Below are 7368 nucleotides of genomic sequence, written 5' to 3'. Positions count from 1 at the left end.
GGTCGCCGCTATAGATCGGCCGCTATTGGTCACCTGTCGTCGCTAAAAAGGGTGTGTCGTCGCTATTGTGAATGACTTTTAGCGGCGACATCTCTGACTTTTAGGGGCGACATATGTCGCCACTAAAAGTAAAAAAAAAGAAAAAAAAATAATTTACTGCTATTTACATTGTTACCTACATATAATTACATGCACATTTTTTTTTTGAGATTTTTCCTAAAAAAAAATAATTTACTGCTATGTACATATGTCGCCAAAAATTACATAGCGGTTTGTTTATATCACCATATTAAAACAGTAGTAACTAGTGCTTTCAACCCGCGTGTTGTTGAGCACAAAAAGGAATAACAGGATATAACGGATACATGCCTTGATAGGTTTTAAAGCCAAATGAGCTACCAAAGCTTCATCGTATCCTGCATCGCGTGCAGCTTCAACAAGAGCTACCAAAGCTCCACCATGGAATACAACCACAATCTCCTCTTTGCGTGTCTTCTGTGGATTCATGTAAAAAAACATGAAAAAAAAATTAATTTACTGTTATGCAGTCTTCTGTGGATCCATGTAAAAAACAGGAAAAAAAATTAATTTATGGACCAAAACGTTCATAAGTATACAAAGAATTAAACAATAATTTTCACATTCAAACCTCCTACAATGCAGTCTTCTGTGGATTCATGTGGAACAGAAAGTGGTGCAGCTCGATAAAGACGCATTGTCTCTTTGATAATGGCTTGAAGATAGACCAAGTTGTTCATGTCTGACTCTTCAACTTTCCTATCTCTTCCATCATGGTTTTCAAGCTCCTGTTGGGCTATTTTTAAGACCACAGGGTGGTTGACTAGAAAAGCTAAAGCCCATTTTAGAGTCGCCGTTGTCGTGTAAGTACATGTCAATAATATAAACACATATATAGCCTGATCAGTAGGGTTGCAAATCATCTATGGATTCAAGATAATAATTCACTATCCTTGACAACAATAAAAGACATCATTTGACAGCAATAAAATAAACCAGCCTGTTTGGACACATTTTAAGTTCGCAGTTACACAAGAGTGACTCATTTTGATCCGTTGTATAATAAGAGTAGACATCAAGCAAACAAACATGGCTTAAATCATCTATTTTCTTAAATGACGTGTCATGATTGTGAGGGGTAGCATTAGTCACTAAAGGAAAAGAGGGGGGGATACCAAAGTTATTGTGGCAGTTGTGTGAAGGTTATTACCTTCTCTCCTAAACCTGTCGTGTGGCGCTATACGAATGCGGAACTGCATGACTATAATTAAGCCATCAATAATGACAAACTAACCCTCAAATCTCCAGGTTCACCATCTATAATTGGTTCACCCTTCCTCATAAAAGACCACTTCCTGCCATGATAAAATCATCAGAACCATTTTTACCAATCAATTACAACCAGCAAGTTTATATATAAAAATAATAAAGTATCTTAACCATGAATTAACCGTTTACCTCCGCATCTTGCATTCCTTTCTCTATATCCACAGTTATAAAGTCCCCTTCGGCCCTTCCCTTACATATTTTACATTAGGACACTGCTCACAGACCTGAACAATACCAGACACACGTATGTATAATGATTACCTATCACGAGATAAAAAAAAATCCTAAGGTTCTTCATAACAGTATTTGTTTGAAAATACCTCCTCTGTCATCTGTTGGAACATTCCGTGACCAACTGCCGGTGATAAAACTTCACTGCTTTCGCGTTTCCTCGCCCTAACTCATTCGCCACCCGGACACTTCATACATGTTAAAGTTACAATATAAGGTGTATCAGTCAAATATACAAATATAATTCACATTTTTCTATATATGTTAATACAAGAACATGTGTTGATACCAAATGGAGAATGCCGATATTGCTACCTCAGTGTTTGGCATGTATCCAGCAAGTAAGATCAGAATAGCATAGTACCATAGGTCCATAGCTCCAAGCTACACAAAAAGAGGGTTAAACAAGATGTTATTTAACTGCATTCCACATTAAATTTGATGAAAAATAGCTGCAATCAAATAACATTTACTGTACGTCACAAAAGACTTACCAGAGGATATTGAGAGCTTTATGATAGGAACAAGATCCTTAAAAGCAGCAACTGTGAATCCTTTCCAAGAATCTGGACATCATCCTCCAAAAATGTATATAAATTCTCCGATCATAAGAAACCACGAAGAAATTGAGAGTGCAATCATGGCACCCGAGACTCCCATGTTCAGCTTATACACAAAAAGTATTGACAAAAGTATATGGATGACGAATTGAAAAGACGAAAGCATTAAAGCTCAATTGTCAAGCCATGTAACCAAGTTAAATAGTTCGACTTTTTAAGATGGCAGATCCATGTCAACCATTAAAGCTCAAGTGTCAAGCCATGTAACCAGGTTAAGCGACGTAATCCCTCACCTCACTCTACCACCACCTCAGCCTCCACCTTGCAAGGCCACATGGGACGGAAAAATACAAGTCAACTAGTTCTGCTATCTTAAATAGTGGAATCACCAGAAACATTGCAACCTATTTCATACACACCATAAACCATTATAAATTCATGAAAAAGACAAATAAAACCCTAATTTTCAAAAAAAAAAAAAAAAAAAAAAAAACAAGCAAGTCGTAAACTAGGGCATCAATTCTCCATACAAAACAATGAAACCCGAATCAGATTCAATACACAACAAAACACATAATTCATCATGAGCAAACAAAAACCTTCACCTTAAAAGCAACCTAATAAAAAAAATACAGGGCACTAACCAAAACAAAATAAAGCACTAAAAATAATTCATAATTCACCTTAAAAATACATGAACCATCTAAAAGTAAAATTCAGGAACAAAATAAAATACCCAAAAACCTACCTGAAAACCTAATTCAATAAACCAAAACCAAATAAAAACAAAACTAAAAAAAACTAATTACAACAGTGCAAAAGCACTAACCAAATATATGATGGTGCTACCTCAAGCCAACCACCGTATACCTACAATTGCACACAATCCACACCTATAACAAAATCAATCCTCAGTTCAGTGACGAAAACAAGCACAGCAAAAGGATATAAACAATCAACAAATAAAGATGAAAACAAGCACCGTAAAAAAGAGAAAAATGAAACAATCCTGCAGGTGCAGCGGCGGCTGTGGAGCAGCGAGGAGGTGACTGCAGGTTCTGGTGTTGGCGAGCTGTATCCGGAGGGTGGTGGTGGCCGGTTAACTGCAGATTGTTCTAGTGGTGGTGGCGTCGTAGGGTTTGGGGGAGGCAGGTGAACGATTTGGGGGGGAAATGGGAGAATGGTTGCCCGCTAAAGGTTTTATTCACCTTTAAGGGATGATAAAAGCTGGGCCGTCGGATTGCTTTCAGATCAATGGTCAGGGAGTAATTCTCAAAAGTTGGACACGGATAGGCTTTTAGTGGCGACAATTTCGAAGTCGCCCCTAAAGATGTCGACGGTTAGGTCGTTTGCATATGTGGTATAATGCAACGGGTTTCGGTTTAGTCATTGGAAGTTTGTTATCATATTTCGCCTTTGGTCTATAATTTTGGTTTTGTTTCGCGTGTTTTTTTCCATGTGTTTCTCGCTTCTAGTCTTGTATTGTGTTTAAGGATCGTTTTTTTTTTCTGGATCAGTGGGTAATTGTATCTTTCCAATCAGACAATATATGAGATACATGCCGTCAAGAGTTATGAAATGGACACTAGAATGCACCCACCAATTTTTAGTAGAAGTATGGACATAAGAATGTCACTTGCGCATTTATGGTGATGACAGACGGATCATAGACGCCGTGAGCTAGTAGTTTGTATTCACTGGAGAGACATGAGAAGTTTTGTTTATTCTATAGTTGTAAAAAAAAACTAATTATTTTCATGCTAGTCATAAGGGGACTGGGGATGGGAGATTTTTTCTCTGTGATAGGCAAGTTCCACAAGTGATGGGAACAAACAAACCACCGCCATCATGCACTTTTATCACGTGAAGAACAATTTCCGTGAAAAAATTCACAAGTGATGGCTTGTGAGTGATGGAACATGTGAGGGGGTGTAAGGGTTTATTGTTGGGTGTTGTGAGTGATAACTATTGCCACTAAGGGGAGGGGGGTGGTCACTTGTGATAAAATTTCATCACTCACAATATCCAATCATGTTCCGCCATGTCAGCAACCATTTTTCATCACTCACAACCTTTTTAATGGGGGTAGTCATCACTCACCACCACACTCAACAATTTCCCCACAACCAACAACTACCCTCACAAAACAAAAGAATAACGCCGTGAAGAAAATAACGAAAATTGAGTCCGTGGTGCTATAACGCGTTGATCTTTCAAGTGGCGGTGGAAGATTTTGTTTTTCACACGTTGAAAATTCCTATAACGCGTTGAACTTGTTGCCACCCCGCCTGGCCTAAAAAGGTTGTGAGTGATGGACAAATGGTTGATGACATGGAGGAACTTGATTAGATATTGTGAGTGATGGAATTTTTGCAAGTGATAACCACCCCCATTCCCCTAATTGGTTATAATTGGGTGTAGTGCCTTTTTTGGAATGTAAATTTCATTAAAACCAGTTGGACACGCCAAAAAAACGCAGGATTGTTACACCATTCTCTCCAAACTATGTTTCTATGATAGTTATATTTAGTCGGAGTGTCTAATAATTATTGTTGTGAAAAAGGTCTCCAAGGCCGAGTACTCCCCGAGTAGTCACTACAAGATAAGCTGCCGATGCGACTTTATTCAACTCCGCCTAATTACTCGAAATCAATCAAACACGTTCAATCTCGGCCAGAATCAGATCTAGTTTGTCAACTCGGCCTGAGTTTGACTTAAAAAAAATATAACATAATTTCTATGCCTACCGTATTAAAGAATGAATATCATTTTAACGTATTTGTTATAAATATTAGTAAATTTATGTTATTGACATATATTTAATTTTCGAAAAAAATAAATTCCTAATAATTTAACATGTCCGAATACTCTCTGCGTAGGCCGAGTACTCTCAACTCTCCGATTAACCGACTGGTGAGCGCCTAACGACTTTTGCAACCATGCTAATAATACACCTTAATGTGTCATATACGGATGTAACGCGATAAAGTGGAATACGTTATGCTTTGCCCTCTATGCCTTGCCCGCTACCCTGTCCACCACTTTTTGAGGCGTAGCCCCACGCCAAAGGCAAGATCTTCACGGGCATGGAGGTATTCTTTCAACATCACAAACTTGATTTTTAGCCACTTTGTTCTTGCTCTCTTGCCTTTTACCACCCTTTCATTTTGTGCTTTAGAGGACAAAACCACTTGTCTACGTGACACCTATGTAGCTGGTTTTGCCTCATTGAGACCGTGTAGTCTAAATAAGCTAATTATGTTAATTTCTCCACGTTAATTTCTTTTTTCTTCTATTAGTCATTAATACCAACCATTTTTAAAAATAAATTATTTGAAATAATAAGTCAATGAAAATGAGTTTATATATATATATATATATATATATATATATAAGTCATTAATACCAACCGGTTAACGTACAATATTCCTTAACGTACGAGCGTACGCTGTGAAATTATGCACGTTGTAAAGCTCAAAACCCTAATCACGCATGTTGAAAAACCATACTCACGCATATTGAAAACCATAACATGCTTCATTACATAATTATAACATGCTTCATTATATAAGTATAACATGCGTGATTATTGTTTTTTAACATTCGTGATTAGGGTTTTGAATTTTACAACGTGCATAATTTCACAGCGTACACTCGTACGTTAAGTAATATTGTATTTTACACTTTCATTATATATATATATATATATATATATATAGAAAAAGTATATCGTACATTACGGCTTAACGTACTTCACGTACGGCAACGTGCGTGATTTGTTCTATAACATGCGTGATTAATGTTTTCAATATGACCGATTATTGTGCTTCAACAAGCGTGATTTTAGATTTTTGAGTTATAACATGCGTAATTTTAAAATGAACGTGCGTAATTACCTGTCGTATGTGATGTACGTTAAGCCATAATGTACGTTAACCTTCCTCTCTCTCTATATATAGGGTAAGGTTCATTGGGGAACACTAAAAAATTGGGGAACAACGGGGAACCGACTCAAACGAACTCCGATTGGACTCATTCTAGCGGCGTTGGAACCGGCTCGTCAAACTCTAACTAGGATCTCTTAACCCTAAACTGTGACACTCGAGGTTTTTCCGAACGAACACCTTGTAATATTTTGTGTATATAAATATTATTAAATGAAAATGTGACTTTTACATGTTATGTGCGATATATATGTAATATATATATATATATATATATATATGAGAGCCGTAACCACGACCCGAGACCATGACTCGCAACCGGGCGGTTGCGAGTGGGCCTTTGGGCCGTAACCGGTTTGGGCCGAAACCCCAAGCCCAACCCGAAAACCCCCCCCCCCTTGTATATATATCCCCCACTTTCCCCATTTCCCTCATTTGTTACACCACACAAACACACTTCTCCTACTTTCTCTCTCTCACTAGTAAACCTTCAACAACAACACCACTCTTCTTCCTCTTTCGGTTCAAGCAAGAATCCCGGACAAGAGAACTCGGACAAGTTCATCACCACTAACTCGGACACTCCATCTTCTCGGTTCTTTCCTTGTTTACGGCTCCTTCTTCTCAACCGGTTAGTGTCCTAGTTTGTGTATAAATATTATGTGTGATAAATGAACTAGAAAATGCTTGGTTAGAAACAAAATGCATGATTCTTAGGTTGATTTGTAAAGTTTGACAATATGTGGTAACATGTTTGAAAATGGTTAGTTAAAGTTGTTATGCATGACCTTTAGTATGATTTGTGAAGATTAACTATATGTGAAAACCCTTATGTATGAAGCTTGACAACATGTTCATAATGGCTATAGAATAGTGGTTTAAAATGTGCTTATGATCAACCCAAGACTATGTTCTAAGTCATAAAGTGTATGTTTTACTTGTTCTTGCATAATAATCTTGCTAGAAATATGTGATTTTTGGTTCATAAAAGTATGATTTTGTTAAAGAGAAAACCCTAGAAACTATGAACTTAGATGAACTTGTTTGAATGTGGTTTGAAGATTCAAAATGGCAAAGTTTGATCTATGTTTACTAATAGGCAGTTTAGGAAAAGTGTTAGTGAAATCTTATTGGTAGTTTCCTAATCTGGGCCTGAATTCTCGGTACAATTTGGACTGTCATATCTACATCATCACGTGTACATGAAAGGGACATATTACGACTCGCAACCACAGCATTTCGACTCGAGACCACGCAGTTGCGACTCGCAACCATAGCATGACAAG

At 37.4% G+C, this 7368-nt stretch overlaps 1 long non-coding RNA gene across 8 annotated transcripts; it reads right to left on the bottom strand.

The window, feature by feature from the left end:
* Positions 1–220: 220 nt before the first annotated feature.
* LOC110911947 lies at positions 221–3443 on the bottom strand. 8 transcript variants are annotated; one of them, XR_004860243.1, is made up of 9 exons: positions 3121–3443; positions 2968–3031; positions 2073–2542; positions 1894–1962; positions 1668–1766; positions 1477–1571; positions 1194–1373; positions 650–850; positions 221–495 (listed from the first exon to the last, which is right to left on the bottom strand). It is a non-coding gene; the product is annotated as an uncharacterized LOC110911947 (long non-coding RNA). The 8 variants fall into 8 exon arrangements; XR_004860242.1 differs by having other exon boundaries at positions 1229–1373; positions 3121–3440; XR_002577496.2 differs by having other exon boundaries at positions 650–1373; positions 2073–2144; positions 2432–2542; positions 3121–3432.
* Positions 3444–7368: the final 3925 nt, after the last annotated feature.

This window comes from Helianthus annuus, chromosome 6 (genome assembly GCF_002127325.2).
Source record: "Helianthus annuus cultivar XRQ/B chromosome 6, HanXRQr2.0-SUNRISE, whole genome shotgun sequence".
Classification (NCBI taxonomy): Eukaryota; Viridiplantae; Streptophyta; class Magnoliopsida; order Asterales; family Asteraceae; genus Helianthus; species Helianthus annuus.
The sequence above is the reverse complement of the archived record's forward strand: the minus strand, read 5'-3'. Positions and strand labels throughout refer to the sequence as shown.